The sequence below is a fragment of the Parasteatoda tepidariorum genome, chromosome 10, assembly GCF_982258835.1.
Source record: "Parasteatoda tepidariorum strain Cologne lab strain chromosome 10, Ptep-v5.0, whole genome shotgun sequence".
In the NCBI taxonomy this organism is placed as follows: Eukaryota; Metazoa; Arthropoda; class Arachnida; order Araneae; family Theridiidae; genus Parasteatoda; species Parasteatoda tepidariorum.
Window position 1 is genome coordinate 102478749 of NC_141764.1, and position 18126 is coordinate 102496874.

General features: G+C 31.2%; 1 long non-coding RNA gene across 1 annotated transcript; it reads left to right on the forward strand.

The window, feature by feature from the left end:
* The first annotated feature begins 3589 nt into the window (after positions 1–3589).
* On the forward strand, positions 3590–6444 carry LOC147803181 (uncharacterized). Its single transcript, XR_015429828.1, has 3 exons — positions 3590–3657; positions 4172–4310; positions 6329–6444. It is a non-coding gene; the product is annotated as an uncharacterized LOC147803181 (long non-coding RNA).
* Positions 6445–18126: the final 11682 nt, after the last annotated feature.

Below are 18126 nucleotides of genomic sequence, written 5' to 3' on the forward strand. Positions count from 1 at the left end.
TTCCGATGCGAAATAATTACGAATCCGATTCCAGCAGGTTTAAGAGTAAGCGAAATCTAGATTCCGATAAGAGTTTGTTTATTTTTGTGATCAAAATGGCGTTGTTTTCTATCATTACAGCCGATTAAAGCCTATTACCAGAAAATTAAAAAACAGAAAGCCTATTACCAGAAAATTACCTATTAAAAAAAATTTGCAGATTTTCTTAGCACATAACGCAAAATTTGATAATTTTATTTTATTTAAAATGAGATATTTTTATAGCTTTCATAAATATAATTGTACTTTTATACTTAAATTGCGGCTTATTTTGTTTTACGGGTTGAGTTTAAAACAAGATCTTTTCGTTACATTCAGAAAGATGATGCCTTATCTATTTCATAATTTCATAACCGTCGTCAAACACCCGACCTAATTTTGTGTTGACGACTACTGATGTTCAACTCCGTAGTCTTGTAATTTTAAATCCAGTTCAGAAGACAAGGAGAGTCCTGCATCAAGTATTGAGTGAAATTTGCCTCCGTGGATTGATAGAACTAACCCTCATTTCCGTTACATGGAGAGGAGAACCACGAAAACCTCCCACGGTTAGCCTGACCTCAAGGGGACTCCAGATTTTCTGAGCCACAACGGCTAGGCCTGATTGATAATAAAAAGTGATTGCTTATAAAAAAAATAATTTCATTGAGATAATGATGAACATTTAGTTGAAATCCTATAACCGCCAAGCAATCTGAAAAACATTTTCGTGGTTTTTATTTGCGTATAACGCAAAATTTGATGATTTTAATTCCAACTTAATTATGGTTAAAATAAATTATTTTTATAACTTTTATGAACATTGATTTTCGCCGATACTTAAATTGCGAGTTACTTTGATTTTTGGGATGAGTTATGAATATAAATAAAAAAAATATAAAGAGCATCTCATTATGTTCACAAATATAATTGGCTGCCTGTCAAAGATGCTGAAAAATGATTCATTATATAAAAAAAATTCATTACGATTCCTGAGCATTAAGCTGAAACTCTTTAAGCGTCAAGCAATCTGAAAGATATTCTCGTTGTTTCCTTTTACGTGTAACGCAAAATATGATTGTTTTTTTTTTAAAAAATAATAAAATAAAAATTAAATAAAAAACATAAAGGCAGCAATGTTTAAATATTTGCATAAATTATTAGTTATTTTTATCTTTCTTCCTTGTTAAAAGAAAACAAAATGAACAGCATTTGATTGAGGACAATTCATTAGCAGGGTAGATAGTTTTTTGCGGACGTTAAGAAATGATTTGGCAGATTTCTTCATAATAAATTCTATGAATAATTATTTTGGTGAAAAAGATTTTTATTTTTAATTCTCATCGGAAAATTTAACAAATTTACTGTTGTAGCATTAAAATAGAACTAGACGCTTCAAACTAGTAATTATGGTTGAATAAGCAAATATCCTACCTTCGGTTTTAATTAACCCAAGGTTTTAATTAATCCTAAAATTGCTTGCAATGAAAATAATTATAGACAACCTTGATTTTCCTTCTGGAATTTTATTGTAATTGAATGAATTTTATTGATATTGATTTTTGTAGAGAAAGCCATTTTTTAAAGTAAAACGTATGAATTTTTAAGCTTTCAGTTCTAAGTTAATGCGATTTTAGCTCGCATAGAAGAAGAGAAAGCAAACATATCGTTGCCAGATTAATAAATTAGAATTATAGTAATTTTCTAATTGGTCAAAGTTAGTCACTCCTACAAACTCCAATTTCACCGGAATTATGCGGAATAGCGATTTCGATTCCGGATTCCGATATGCTCATGTTACGGCAAAGTGGGTTTTACGAAATTGGCAATCCGATGAAAGCTAGTTTCCGAGTGGAATCGTTTCCGAGCGGAATAAATTTCGGTGAGTTGATAATAGGGCCCCATCGGAATCCGGAATCGAAATCGCCATTCCACACGATTCCGGTGAAATTGAAATTTGTAGGCGGGGCTAACTTTGACCAATTAGAAAATTATTATAATTCTAATTTATTAATCTGGCAACGATATGTTTGTATTCTCTACTTCTATGCGAGTTAAAATCGCATTAAATTAGAACTGAAAGCTTTAAAATTCATACATTTTCAACAATTTTGTGTTCTAAAAGACAAGTTTGTGTTTATTTGAAGAACAGAGAGTAGTGTAGAGTGAAATTACAACGTAGTATTTTCAAATGGCTTCACGTACAAAAATTAATATTCGCCTGCAAACAATGATTGTGGAATACCTAGAAAGCAATCCAGATTAAAATAAAGGAAGCTTTACCGGCATATCTGGCGTAATTACCACTATAAGTATTAAATACCAAATCACTATTATACAAGACATGTTAACTTGCATCCATCTTAAAGTACCTTAAGATAGTTGAAGGTTAACACAGTCGATAGTTAAATCCCCACACATGCATATTTCAAACAATATAGGAAATTCTAATAGCTAACTTTGGTAATTCCTTTTTTTAGCTAAGATTCTATTGTTTTTTGTACATAATTTTTTTATATAGTTTTTGTTATTAATTTACAAAATCCGATATTATTCATTTCCACTACTGAATTTCGCCTATGAGTAACACCATTTAAAAAAAACTAATTTCCAATCCAAATTAACTTCTAAATTTCGTTGTCGGGATATTTGAATACCCAAAATCTTTTAGGCCGATAGATCTTTCTCTTAATAGTGTTTCGATCACTCTCTTCAGCAATAGCTAGCTGTATGACGGAAAACAGCGCCATTTTGTTCACTTAAATAAACAAACTTTCATCGGAATCTAGCTTACTCTTTCGCTTACTCTTAAACCAGCCGGAATGGGATTCGTAATAATTTCGCATCGGGATTTAGTTCCGAGGGGGCCCTCCCTTACGAAAATTTAAGGTATATTTAAGGTTGATTTGAGGTATTTCTGAGGTATTAAGGTTGTTTTGAGGTATATTTAAGGTTGCAGAGAAAACAGCAATAAAAATTATACCTTGTAAAGGTTGTAATTAAGGTGTACGAGGTTGATTTACAAATACTTCAGCTTGTTTTGAGGTTGTTTAAAATTCACTTCAAATCATTCAGACTGATAAGGTGATTTTTAAGGTATACCAGGTTTATTTTCTTACACTTGTAACAAAAGAGGTATTTTTGAGGTATAAAAATTTTTACCTTATTTCAACTAACGATAAAAAGGTATTTATTGAGGTATATGAAGTCATTTTATTTATACCTAAGCTTATTTTGAGGTTGTTTTAAATTCACTTCAAATCATCCAGACTGATAAGATGATTTTTAAGGTATACGAGGTTGTTTTTTTTTACACTTGTAACAAAAGAGGTATTTATGAGGTATAAAAAAATCAACCTTATTTCAACTAACGAGAGTGAGGTATTTACGAGGCATAGAAAAATATACCCTTTTTCTACTAACGATAGTGAGGTATTTATGAGGTATAAAAAAATATACTTTATTTCAACTAAAGAGAGTGAGGTATTTATTGAGGTGTATGAAGTCATTTTATTTATACCTAAGCTTGTTTTAAGGCTGTTTAAAGTGCACTTCATATTAACTAGCTCACCTCCCAGAGTTCCATGCGAACAGGTAAATGGCGTGTGTGTTGACAATCGAAAGTCTATTTGAAATTCGGTAAGTGTGCTTGACATTTATTAATTTAGTTTTATCACTTTTAATCAAATGTGTTTCAATTTTTAAACTTAAATTTTATTATTTTTGTTTTAACCACGCGTCCTGATCTTAAATAATTTAAGTTAGAGGATATTCTTAGGTGCTATCTTTGTAGGCTTAGCAATAAGAGAGAATAACCGAAATATTTTTCATCGCTGTTTAGGGTTATTGGTGAATCGTTACAGCAGGTTATGCACAGTATGTTTTATTGTTTGTAATTTATTCAAATAGAACTATTCTTTTTATTTTGCTTAAATGTATATGTTTTAACGTAGCAGTATGCACGCTGATTAATTGAGAAAAATGTTCAGAATTTCTCTTATAAATAAGTCATTGAAAATTGAAAGATTTTTAGAATAGCAATTTTGCTTTGAAAATCTATTATAGCTGTATGCTTATCTTTGGATATTTGTTGCAAAGTTTATATTGTTTATATATATACAAAGTTTATATATATATATATATATATTTACAGAGCTTATCCACAGTTCCCTGATATTGCTGAGATGACCTAGGTTGTAAATAGCACATGCGCAGCGGCGCAGAAGAAGAGACTAGCAAGCTACTCAGCCTTCCCCTAGGAAATAGTTCTGAATTTGTAACTAAAAGAAAAAGTAATCTCTCCTAACAAACTACAGAATTTATGTAATTGTTGATAACAATAGTTTGCTAGATATTTGATGATTGAAAACTAGTAACTGTACTAGCTCACTTCTTCATGTTTGATCACAAAACTGCTATTTTCACTACATGTTATTTTCTCGCATTTTGCCCACGTTAATTATTTACTAAGCAGATTGTTAATACTTATTAGAATATTGAGCAGAATTAAATTAATTCCGATTTCAAGTTTATATGACAATTTGTTTCAAGGTTATGAGCATTTTCATGCAGCTGTTTAGGGTTCACTACTTCAAAAATGTGCGAATTTCGGAAATCTTAAATTTTTTAGAAATAAGTCAGTATAGTATGCAATTTTGATCCTGAATTGAATAAAATCAATTGCAAATAAAAACATTTATGGTTGAAAGTATGCATTGTTTTGAATCCTATGGGATGTGTATTTATATTTAAACAAGTGTTTGTAACAACTAACTATTAGTTTTATTCTGCTCGGTATTATAAGTTATATAGGAGATATTATACTCAATTTATTTTAAAAGTATTATTTCAAATCATTCTCTCTTAGACATTTTCCTCGCATAAAATTACTCACAACTTTAAAATAAATGCTCCTTATCAACTTGTAATTTGTTCTATTCGAGTGTAAAAAAAAGAATAAAAATTGGTACATAACTTTAAAATTTTAATTTATTAAACGATTGTTGATTCTTGATTACATAGATTAAAAAATATTAAAATAACTATTTTTTAAGAAACTCTGATGTGATTGACAATAACGTAAGTCCTTTTCAGAATCAACGTCAAAAATTTAAAAAAAAGCTGTTAGTTTCATGAAGTCTGACAAAAAGTTTAAAAATATAGACTAGGTTTATTGAGTTAAAGAGATTTTTAAAAAAAGACAAAATAGAAAATCTAATTATTAAACTTACAAGTACCATAATGTTACAGATGTATAGAAAAATAAAAAGTGTTAGAATTGCATAATAAGATTGGAATTATACAGGGTGTTTATAAAGTCCCGGACCCATTTTGATGTTTGATAACTCATTAAATAATAAAGATAGATTAAAATTAATAACATAAATGGTTAGATAGACTCAAAAAGTTTCATGACCCTTGTCAATGAACTTCCACGTTTGCCCCCTTCGTCGCACGGAGAATATCAAGTCGATAGTCAATTTCACGCCAGGTAGCTTTCTTTTTTACAGAAAAGACGGTCTCATCAGGCGTATACTTAGACACGTTGGAAAACTTCGTATTTCCACAACTAGAAGAGCTTCAGCCACATGTTTTTTTGCAACAAGATGGTGCACCACCTCATTGGGGTATCATCGTTCGTAGTTCTTTGAATGACCATTTTCCAGGAAGATGGATTGGGCGAGGAAGTCCAATCCCTTGGCCACCCAGATCACCTGATATAACGCCATTGGACTTTTTTCTTTGGGGATTTATAAAGGACAATGTTTACAGGAGGATCGTGTCGAACATTGATGACCTAAAAGCCAGAATTACAACCGCAATACCCTCTGTGGATGCCGACATGCTTGCCGCTACCTGGCGTGAAATTGACTATCGACTTGATATTCTCCATGCGACGAATTGGGCACACGTGGAAGTTCATTGACAAGGGTCATGAAACTTTTTGAGTCTATCTAACCATTTATGTTATTAATTTTAATCTATCTTTATTATTTTATGAGTTATTAAACATCAAAATTAGTCCGGGACTTTATAAACACCCTGTATATTTGAATTTCTGTATATGCTGTTAATGGTTATACTGTCTTCAGTGTATTTTATCTTGTGGCTGTGATACATATCATGCTTTTTAGCTACGAGGATTGAATTGAAATAGCAGAAGAGTAATACTATTTATCTGAAGAAGAAAATTAATTTCATCCAGTTAATTTAAATCATAAAAAAAAAAAACAATTTCTAATATTTTAAAACCTGCCACTATTATTGTAAATATGACTTTCTTACTAATTCATAATTTTTTTTCTTTTAGGTTCCAATAATTACAAGTTTCAACATGTAGACGGAAACAGTTTTTAAAATAATTTTGTTGGTTTGTAAAAAAATGAAATTTTAGTTTTAAATAAAAGTAGTACTTTGAATTTCAGCTGACTAATTATTTAAATTTGTAGTTTAATAGCTTCAAAAATTCAAGCACCTTAGACAACTATCTTCTAAAAATACGAGTATGAGTTCCCATAAATAATTTTTACTAGCTGTAGAATTTGGATAAGTGTTATTTTAAGATGATTTAAATCAATCTATCAAACTTATAGAAGAATTATGCATTTGGAACTTTCTTTTATAGCTGAACAAAAGCAATTACTGCCAAAGGTCTAATATTAAAAATTTCAGGTTGATAAATGATCTCTACTAGTGAAAAAAATATAATGATATACATTATTCTTCATATAATATAAATAATATCTTTATATATATTATATTTTTTTTTATATAGTGAGTCTAAAAATTTATAAACTATGTGGTCCGTATAACACCTCACCTTCGTAAGTGCTAAAAAGAGCAGATTTAAGTTGAGCTACATAAGCTTGAAGTGTAAAATAAATTAATACTTCTAAAAATAGAAAAATATATACTTGAAGTTACGAAATAATAACTCAAGGTAGAACATGGAACACATGGCGCTAATAAAAAATAACCTTTCCAGGTGTTGAAAATACACTTCAGGTTGATTTATAACAACCAGAAGTGTAAAATGGCCCACCTTAGGCTGAAAAATATATATCTCTACAAGCATAAAATTATATACCTGAGGTTGAAAAATAATTACCTAAGGTAGAACAAAATACATTTGAGGCTGATTTATAACAACCAGAAGTGTAAAATGACACACCATAGGTTGAAAAATATATACCTCTACAAGCATAAAATTAGATACCTGAGGTTGAAAAATAATTACCTGAAGTCGATCAAAACACACCTGAGGTTGATTTGTAATAACCTGAAGTGTAAAATGACACACCTTAGGTTGTTGAATAAATACTTCCACAAGTGTAAAAAAATATACTTCAGGCTGATAAGTAATAACCTAAGGTTGAAAATGAAACACTTTAAAGTAGTAAATATCTACCTCTCCCCAGATGTAAAATTAAACACCTTAGGTTGAAACATATATACCTCTGGAGGTATATTTAAGGTATATTTGAGGTTGGTTTTGAGGTATTCATTTGCACCCTTTTCAACCTCAACGACGTATTTAAATAACAACCTCCTTTATACCTTTAAAATATACCTTGTTTATGCCTCATTTATACCTCGATTTTTTCATAAGGGCTATTACCAGCTTCACGGTATCTGATTCCGATCGAAATAAAGCTCTCGTGACGTCATAAATCCGTGAATGTCAGTTAAGTCGTATCACGAGCTCTTGATTCCGCTCGGAACTAAATTCCGATGCGAAATAATTACGAATCCGATTCCGTCAGGTTCAGAGCAAGCGAAATCTAAATTCCGATAAGAGTTTGTTTATTTTAATGATCAAAATGGCGCTGTTATCTGTCATTACTACCGATTAAAGCCAATCTGAAAAACATTTTTGTAGTTTTTCTTAGCGTGTAACACAAAATTTTATAATTTTAATTTAATTTTATTTGAAATAGGATATTTTTATAGCTTTCATAAATATAATTGTATTTTGATACTTAAATTGCAGCTTATTTTGTTTTACGGATTGAGTTAAAAAGAAGAGCTTTTCGTTATATTCAGAGCGATGATAACTTATCTATTTCATAATTTTATAACCGTCGTCGAACAGCCGACCTAATTGTGTGTTTACGACTACTGATGTTCAACTCTGTAGTCTTGTAATTTTAAATCCAAACCAGAAGACAAGGAGAGTCCTGTATCAAGTATTGAAATTTGCCTCCGTGGAGGACTTTTTGATGAAACTAACCCTCATTTCCGTAACATGGAGCGGAAAACCACGAAAACCACCCGCGGTTAGCCTGACCTCAAGGAGACTCCAGATCTTCTGAGCCACTACTGCTTGGCCTGATTAATGGTAAAAAATTGCTGCTTATGAAGAAATAATTTCATTGAGATAATGATGAACATTTAGTTGAAATCCAATTACCGCCAAGCAACCTGAAAAACATTTTCGTAGTTTTTTTTTTTTTTGCGTGTTACGCAAAATTTGATCATTTTAATTTCAACTTAATCATGGTTAAAATAAATTATTTTTGTAACTTTTATAAGCATTGTTTTTCGCCGATACTTAAATTGCGAGTTACTTTGATTTTTGGGATGAGTTATAAATATAAATAAAAAAATATATAAAGAGCATCTCGTCATATTCACAAATATAATTGGCTGTCTGTCAAAGATACTGAAAGATGATTCATTACATAAAAAAATTCATTACGATTCCTGAAGATTAAGTTGCAACTCCTTAAGCGTCAAGCAATCTGAAAGATATTTTCATGGTTTCCCTTTACGTGTAACGCATAATAAAATAAAAAATTTGAAAAAACATAAAGGCAGCAATGTTTAAATATTTACATAAATTATGAGTTATTTTTTTTTTTCTTGTTAAAACAAAACAAAATGAAGAGCATTTAATTGAGGGCAGTTCATTAGCAGGGTAGATAGTCTTTTGCGGACGTTAAGAAATGATTTGGCAGATTTCTTCATAATAAATGCTACGAATAATTATTTTGATGAAAAAGATTTTTATTTTTAATTCTCATAGGAAAATTTAATAAATTTACAGTTGCATTATAATAGAACTAAACGCTTCAAACTAGTAATTATGGTTGAATAAGCAAATATCTTTCCTTCGGTTAATCCCAAAATTGCTTGCAATGAAAATATAGGCAACCTTGATTATCCATCTGGAATTTTATTGTAATTGCATTCCGTGGTAGATATTGCTGGCGAATATTGATTTTTGTATTGGAAGCCATTTTTTAAAGTCAAACGTATGAATTTTTAAGCTTTCAGTTCTAAGTTAATGCGATTTTAGCTCGCATAGAAGAAGAGAAAACAAACATATCGTTGCCAGATTAATAAATTAGAATTATAGTAATTTTCTAATTGGTCAAAGTTAGTCCCGCCTACAAACTCCAATTTCACCGGAATCGTGCGGAATGGCGATTTCGATTCCGGATTCCGATATGCTCATGTTACGGCAAAGTGGGTTTCACGAAATTGGCAATCCGATGAAAGCTAGTTTCCGATCGGAATCGTTTCCAAGCGGAATAAATTTCGATGAGTAGGTAATAGGGTCCCAGGGGCCCTATTACCAGCTTCACGGAATCTGATTCCGATCGAAATGAAACTCTCGTGACGTCATAAATCCGTGAATGTCAGTTAAGTCGTATTACGAGCTCTTGATTCCGCTCGGAACTAAATTCCGATGCGAAATTATTACGAATCCCATTCCGGCAGGTTTAAGAGTGAGCGAAATCTAGATTCCGATAAGAGTTTGTTTATTTCAGTGAACAAAATGGCGCTGTTTTCCGTCATACAGCCAGCTATTACTGAAGAGAGTGATCGAAACACTATTAAGAGAAAGATCTATCGGCTTAAAAGATTTTGGGTATTCCAATATCCCGACAACAAAATTTAGAAATTAATTTAGATTGGAAATTAGTTTTTTTTAAATGGTGTTACTCATAGGCGAAATTCAGTAGTGGAAATGAAAAATATGGGATTGTGGAAATTAATAACAAAAGCTACATAAAAAAAAATATGTACAAAAAACAATAGAATCTTAGCTAAAAAAAGGATTTACCAAAGTTAGCTATTAGAATTTCCCATATTGTTTGAAATATGCATGTGAAGAGATTTTATTATCGACTGTGTTATCCTTCAACTATCTTATGGTACTTTAAGATGGATGCAACATGTCTTATATAGTAGTAATTTGGTATTTAATATTTATAGTGGTAATTACGCCAGATATGCCGGTAAGGCTTCCTTTATTTTAATCTGGATTGTTTTCTAGGTATTCCACAATCATTGTTTGAAGGCGAATATTAATTTTTGTACGTGAAGCCATTTGAAAATATTACGTTGTAATTTCACTCTACACTACTCTCTATACTTCAAATAAACACAAACTTGGCTTTTAGAACATAAAATTGTTGAAAATGTATGAATTTTTAAGCTTTCAGTTCTAAGTTAATGCGATTTTAACTCACATAGAAGTAGAGAATACAAACATATCGTTGCCAGATTAATAAATTAGAATTATAATAATTTTCTAATTGGTCAAAGTTAGCCCCGCCTACAAACTTCAATTTCACCGGAATCGTGTGGAATAGCGATTTCGATTCCGAATTCCGATATGCTCATGTTACGGCAAAGTGGGTTTTACGAAATTGGCAATCCGATGAAAGCTAGTTTCCGATCGGAATCGTTTCCGAGCGGAATAAGTTTCGATGAGTTGGTAATTGGGCCCCAGGTGCTTTTCCATCACGCAACTTTTTAATTGCTTCTTTAACTTCCTCCATCTCTAACGGTTCACAATCATTCTCTGGTGTAACTAATTCACCTTCTGTTTGTCTAATTACTTCATTTCTGTTTGAAAGGCTTTCAGAATATTCTGTCCATGTTTCCAAAATTTTGTCTTCTTCTCCAACCAAGATTCCATTTTTTCCACGACAAAGCAGTCCGGCTTTTTCGTATTGTTAGTGTTTTCTGAACAATGGATTTTTTACAGGGTGGGATTGTTAACTCCACGCCTAACCCCCAACCTGGAGGACAAGGGTGTTCCTCTGGTGTCTCCCCTACGACCTGTCCGGCTTGAGTGACCCTGCCAGTAGTTAAGCTACCGCCGGCATAGCTCTCGGGATCGACAACACACACAAACCACGATAAGGTGGGAACACCGACAGGTGGATTCTTAACTTCTGCATTGTCTAATTTCTTCGGCAACTTTGTAATAAATCTTCGGAATTTTAGAAAATAGGGTAGGCAGATATGTGTTCATTAATAAAATTTAATAAGGTATAATGTTTGAAGTTTTTTTATAGTCATAATAGTAACGTTCAGGTATTATGAAATCAGATGTAGTTAAAATTCGGTTTCTTTTAAATTTTCAACATATCGGAAACAATTTTATTTTAACATCTTTGTAAGAGTTAAATTAATTGAATTTGGTGCGAATAAAGTAAAGTTATTTATGTAATAAAATTGATAGATTGCATAATTGGATGTATCTCTGGATATAGTCATGATAAATAAAATTAAGGCCGAAATATATAACAGGGTAATTATAAAATTAAGGGGAATGTGATCGTTAAGGAAAGTGGTAGTACAATGCTAATGTGGGATAACAATAACCCAATAGGTTCAAAGGGTCACAAAGTGTGAGGTTTGAACAAATTGGATAAATTGGTATCACCAAATTTAGAATAAGGGTGAAAATTAAAGATTAATGATAAATACGATAAAGTCATGCTATATCCAAACAATATATATGATTCAAACAGTAAGCTGATGTTTCCAATAAGAAAAACTAATAAATTCACATTTATGCATGCCCATAACAATAACTGAAAGGTACTCACCCTGTACACACAGGACATTTTAAAAGACAACCATCAAAAGAAGCACACATTTTTAACTTGCGTTTAAGATTTATTTAAGAAAAATATCTAACAACATAACTAGTGGGAAGACGTCTTTAAAACAATTTTTAGCATTAGAAGCACCTTTAATAGAAATGGGTGACGAAAGAAATTAAAACACAGAAGGCGTCATAGATAAAAGTAAATTATAAAAGAATGAGTAATTTAAAGGTTAAAATAAATATGGAAAGAAAGCTTAAATTCGAGAAGGTTTTTTTTTTAATGTTAAAGAAAATTAAAGGTATAAAATGTTGATTTTAAATTTACAGAAATTGATTGCAGCTATGGATTTAATTTAAAATAAAGGTTAAGAAGAAAAATGTAAAAAGAAATCCCTCGATACGGACCGAAGTCCACATCTCGGAGAAAAAGGGTAACCTGCCCAAAGGCTCGAGAAAAAGAGAATGTATTTAAAAAGACTTAAAAATTCCTTAACTGGTATAGGACCAGAAAATTACGGCCAATTAAATTAAAAGAGGCGGAGAGTTTGAAATTTAAAGGAAAGAGATGGGTTTGTTAGCCCCCCTAAAATTAAAAGAAGAAAAAGAAAGGCGTGAATAGAGGAGTTGGTTGACTTTCCCCACAGGAAGTGCGATGACCGCAATGACCATGAGAAAGGTCAACAAGAAAGTTAAAATTGCTAAATTGAAAAAAGGAATAACGTTTAAAGAAAAATTAAAGGCTTAAGTAAAATTAGAAACAAAATTGTCACATTACATTAAGTGCAAATGTGACAATCATTGTTAAACATTCACTCTAGCTTATGAGCATTTATACTACTAGCATTGTATTTTTACTTTAATTTGTAATTACTCGGTTCAAATTTGAGATAAGAAGTGTATATATATATTTTTATGATGTTTAAAATAATGATAATAGTAAAAATTTCTTTGGCTTAATATTTAAAATTCAGCTGAACATTTATTTACAGTATTGTTAAAGCAAAAAATTTAAACCAACGTAACTAGTATACCACGTTGTATAGCGGTCGCAAGTGACATCATCATGGAAAGTCAAGGGGTTCTTATTTCTGCCCGCATATAAACCAGAAGTTGCTTATTTTTGCCCGCCTGTAGTGTCGATTTTAGTTCCGGTTTCTGCTTATTATTAGTTTTTTGAGAAACACTTATTATTTTTAATATTAGTTTTTAAGGATGACAATACTCATAAACTTTGTTATTTGGGGGCTTCTCTGACACACGGTTGCAATATTTGGGTAAAAAACATCTCACCTCGGATATCTAGAACATTAATTTCGATTCAACGCAAATTCCTTTTGAATATTACCAGGGCTTACCACTCTACTCCTGCAGCAGCTCTTCATGTTTTAACAAATATTCCCCCTCTTCCAGACCAGATTATGCTGATGTCATGCTCAACAACATTAACTCAAATAAAGATAAAAAATGCAATCTTCAATCATACAAGTTATAATCATCAGGACTATGAAAATAAGTTAAAAAGGCCAATTTATCACCCATATTATTATATTAAAAACAAAATCTCTTTAACTGAGCAAGGTAACTACGATTTTAGAAAAGATACTAACTACTTCACAGACGGTTCCAAAACTAAAACAGGCACTGCATTCGCATTTCTTAACAACGCCCATTCACAAACTTTCACCTTGGATATTAATAATTCTATTTTTCAGGCCGAACAATTGGCAATATTAGAATGTGTAAAACACATCAAAAATAACTTAAACTTTAATAGACAAATAAAATACATAATCTGGTCAGATTCTAAAGCCTCAATAATATCAATTAAAGACGCAGGATCAACCAACCTCATAACCAAAGACATTCAACATGCACTAATGGACACCACCATTCAAATCTCTTGGATTAAAGCGCATAACACTAGAGAATGTAATGAGAGAGCGGATGAATTGGCTAAAAAAGCAACAGAAAACATTAAAAATTATTCCTTTTTTCTCCCTGTTTCACACCTAAAACAATCTCTTAAAAAATCTTTATCAAGTAATTGGCAAAACCAATGGAATAATTCCGATAGAGGAAGACGTCTGTTTAACATCATCAACAATGTCAACTTCTTCAAATCAATTCCAATTAAACAAGTCATCTGGTTCCTAACAGGTCACGGTCCTTTTCCTTCTTTTTTTCATTACCTGCGAATCTCGGATACAAACCTTTGTACCTGTAGTCATCCAGGTACACCAGAGCATTACTTATCAACTTGTCTTTACACAATATCATGGCATACACGCCTTCCAAACATTAATAATTTATATATTTGGCAAAAAAAACTTTCTTACAAATAAAACATTAAAATCTAAATTAATTAACGTAATGAACTTTCTAGCAAAAAACGACTACCTTATTAAAATTTTAATCAAACCTGACTTTTTAAGTAATCTTGAAAATGTTTATTACTTCTTAAACTTTTTTGATATAGTATTCAATCTCAGTTTCTGTATATAAATAAAAACCAATGAAAAAAAGAAGGGGGGGATCGTTTTCAAAATTGTTTATTTAGTTAAGGCAATAACAAATAGTTTATGGCCTTTAAGTTTTTTTTTTGTTTTTCTTTTTATACTTCTTTCTTTATTTTGTTATTATGTGTTATTAACTTGTATCATATTTAACCTTTGTATTCTTTAAAAATATTGTGGCTCTGTACAGATCTAAATTTCTTAATAAATTCTTGCTGACTGGGTTCGTTCCTAGGCTGGAGTGGAGCCGGACCAGTGGCCAAGCTTTGGGCTATATGGTAAAGGGTCCATAATGACCTAGGTACATGTCCAAAGCTTGGAGAAAAGAAAAAAAAGTAATGACGTCATCTTTTATTACATAATAAATAAATGATATCATGCTTTTACTCTAGTGGCGCCATCTATGCGGGAATGTTAGAAATGAAATAACTTTAAATCTATTTTAATATTTAAATCTGTTTTATTATTATTTATTAGATATAATTAAGGCTGAGGATTGAACTCACGCCTATCAAAAAGCCTTCGTGGGTCAGTAGTTGGATATCATAACCACTGACCTACGAATGCTTGGTTAGATATGCGTAAATAAGTTAAACTTTTGTATACAGAACACGTTTATAAATGAAAAGGATTTTATATCAATATCATCCTACAGTTTCATCGATATATGTATTTTCACTTAATCTTTGACAGTTATTAAATAATTATTTCTGCTCCTTCTTAATGCTATTATAACTTTCTCTGGGTGGCAACGGTACTGACCATACACGTGTTAAGATTTGACGTGTTTTGTTTGTGTGATAACACAACTACTGATTACAGAGCGAGTCATTCTGATAAGATATAACAAGCTAGATCTTGGTCTATGGTGTGTGTGTGTGTTGAATTCAGTTCCTTTCACTTGCGCTGGTAAATAGTTAAGCATGTGACAGTTTAAAATTTTTCTGATTGGTTGTTAGAGTTATACTTTCTTGGTTTTGCAACTAGAAGGATAGAGTGACTTAATTTTTCCCCCTCTTATATTTATATTTCACTTGTTCTTCTGTTGTGTTTCGATTAAGTTTTGAAAGTGTTTGATTTACCATGTCGTTATTATACGGATATTTAAAGAGAAAACACGCTGAAACTAAAGTAAGTACTATTGATTTCTTTGTAATTTACTATGCTTTTAAATTTATTGTTAATAGAATTGTTTTATTGTAACTTCTAGCACTAATTCGTTTTTTAAGTAGAGCATGTAATAAAACTTAGTTAACTTTAAAAATTCTTTAATATTATTTGAATCGAAAGGTATAATTAAGTTAAATTTAAAGCATAATTACATTCTGTTAATAGTTACTTATTTTAAACGTTATTGTTGTTCTTGGTGACTCAAAAAATGTTTCTTTTTATTTTATTAATATGAACCAAAGAGGAAAGGTTTGTTCCAGGAGAGAAACTTTCCAGAGTATTACTAACCAATTGGTGAGGACTTATTCGTTTTGGCCAGCACGTATAACAAGAAATCAGCTATTCATATACTAAGGTTTAACAGATATGGAGACTCATACTATCCTTCAGGATATGGCACAACTCTACAGCCTGAACTATAATGCTTGCTTCTGTCATGGTCCACCGACATGTATCTTCGGCATTGCAGACATCAACATGGTTTCGGAAGAGATCGCTCCAGCCAATCCCCGTGAGAAATTTTATGTGCTGATGAATGACGAGGGAAAGTATCTACTAGTGGACGAATATACCTGCAGAAGTGACTGTGCGTATACAAACACGAGACGGAAATCAATTTCAAACAATGGAGAGAACTACAGAAGTGTCGAGATAGTGTGACATTCGGATACATTAATTTAAAATACAGGACCGTGGACATTTTGATCATTTTTCAAGAATCCACCCATCAACAGTGTCCAGAGGTGCCAAAGAATTCAGACATCAACGAAGCGGGTCCTGTTATGAAAGATTGCCTGAAAATTGCGTTGTATAAACATATTGGACTGAAGAAAGGTCTGAAGCCAGTAGACAGATCTGCTGACTTTCTTGACCAGAAGTTGTGTGCAGTGTTCACGATTTCAATGAGTCTTGCTTGGACTTACATGTGGAGAATATTGCTCTGGATTTTAATAATGAACTAAGTGAACGAAGGTTGTTTAGACAACCCCTTAAAGACTTCTTTGTGTGAAGCTTTTTTAAAAGAAATTAAATTAGATGCTTTGTTAACTGCTGCTAAATATGATTTTTGCAATTAAAATAACTTAAGTTTTAAAATATTTTGTTGTTATTTTTATATTTTGTAAAAATTACTGTAAACTTTTGTTTTCAGAGGAAAAGAGATTTCTTTTTTTCAGCTGGCATAAATTTTCTTTTTCAGAATAGTACTCTTTTTCAGGTTCTTAATATAGAAGAAAAAAAATTCTTGCTGTTATACAATAAGGAAAACTATTTTATACTAATATAGGCATTACTATTTAATTTTATAGAGATTATTGTATACCATTATTTTTTAAGAACGTTTATGAGTGTTAAAACTCTTAGAATTAAATTGTTATTAGAGGGGAAAAAAATTCTGATAATTTCTAAATTTCTTTAAATAGATTATGGATCGTTTACTTTCATCTGTTTATACGAAACCAGGACATCCAGGAAGTTTAGAAGGTGTAAATGCCATTTATAATTCTGTGAAAGGTAAAGTGAAGAAAATTGAGGTTATGAAATGGTTAGAGACTAATGACTCTTAAACTTTACATAAACCTGTGAAGCATAAATTTAAACGTAATCGAGTGATTGTTGGAGGTATAGATGAACAATTTCAAATTGATTTAGTTGACATGCAATCTTTAGTAAAATTTAATAATGGATTCAAATATTTATTAACTTGTATAGATTGTTCCTCAAAGCTTGCTTGGGCCGTTCCTGTAAAAGACAAATCAGCCAAAAATATATTGTCTGCTTTAAAAACTATTTTTAAGGGAAAAAAACCAGAAAATTTACAGTCAGACAAGGGTACGGAATTTACAAATAAACTTGGTCAGCAATATCTTAAAATAACAGGAGCTCATTTTTTTACTACAAATAATGAAACTAAAGCAAGAATTGTTGAATGAAAGATTTAATCTCACTTTAAAAACTAAAATGTGGAAATACTTTACAGAATTTAACACGAAAAAATATAGTGATGTCTTTTATAAATTAATCCATAGTTATAATCATACAAAGCATAGAAGTATAAAAATGGAACCAGCCTCAGTGAATATCGATAATCAAAAAGAAGTATGGAATAATTTATACAGCCATGAGGTGAATATTGATAACCCTGTTTTTCAAGTAGGTGACACTGTTCGCATTAGTAAATCAAAACTTACATTTGAGAAAGGATATGAAAATAATTGGACACGAGAATTATTTGTTAAACATAAAATTATTCCACGAAATCCTATAGCGTATAAATTAAAAGATTTAAAGAATGAAGCAATAGAAGGTACTTTTTATGCTGAAGAATTACAAAAAGGTGTCAACTCGGGTTATTATCCCGTAGAAAAAAATCAAAAAGAGACCGAAAGGAGGAAGCACAGAATATTTTGTTAAATTTTTAGGCTATCCTGAAAAGTTTAATGACTGGGTGAGTGATATTCAAAAAGTATAAATAGTGAAACTTAACCTCTGAAGACTCATTCTCGAAAATGTCTTTCTACGTGACGTTACCTTCTGATAGCTCCATGCAGTTTTTTCCTAACAGCAAAATCTCTC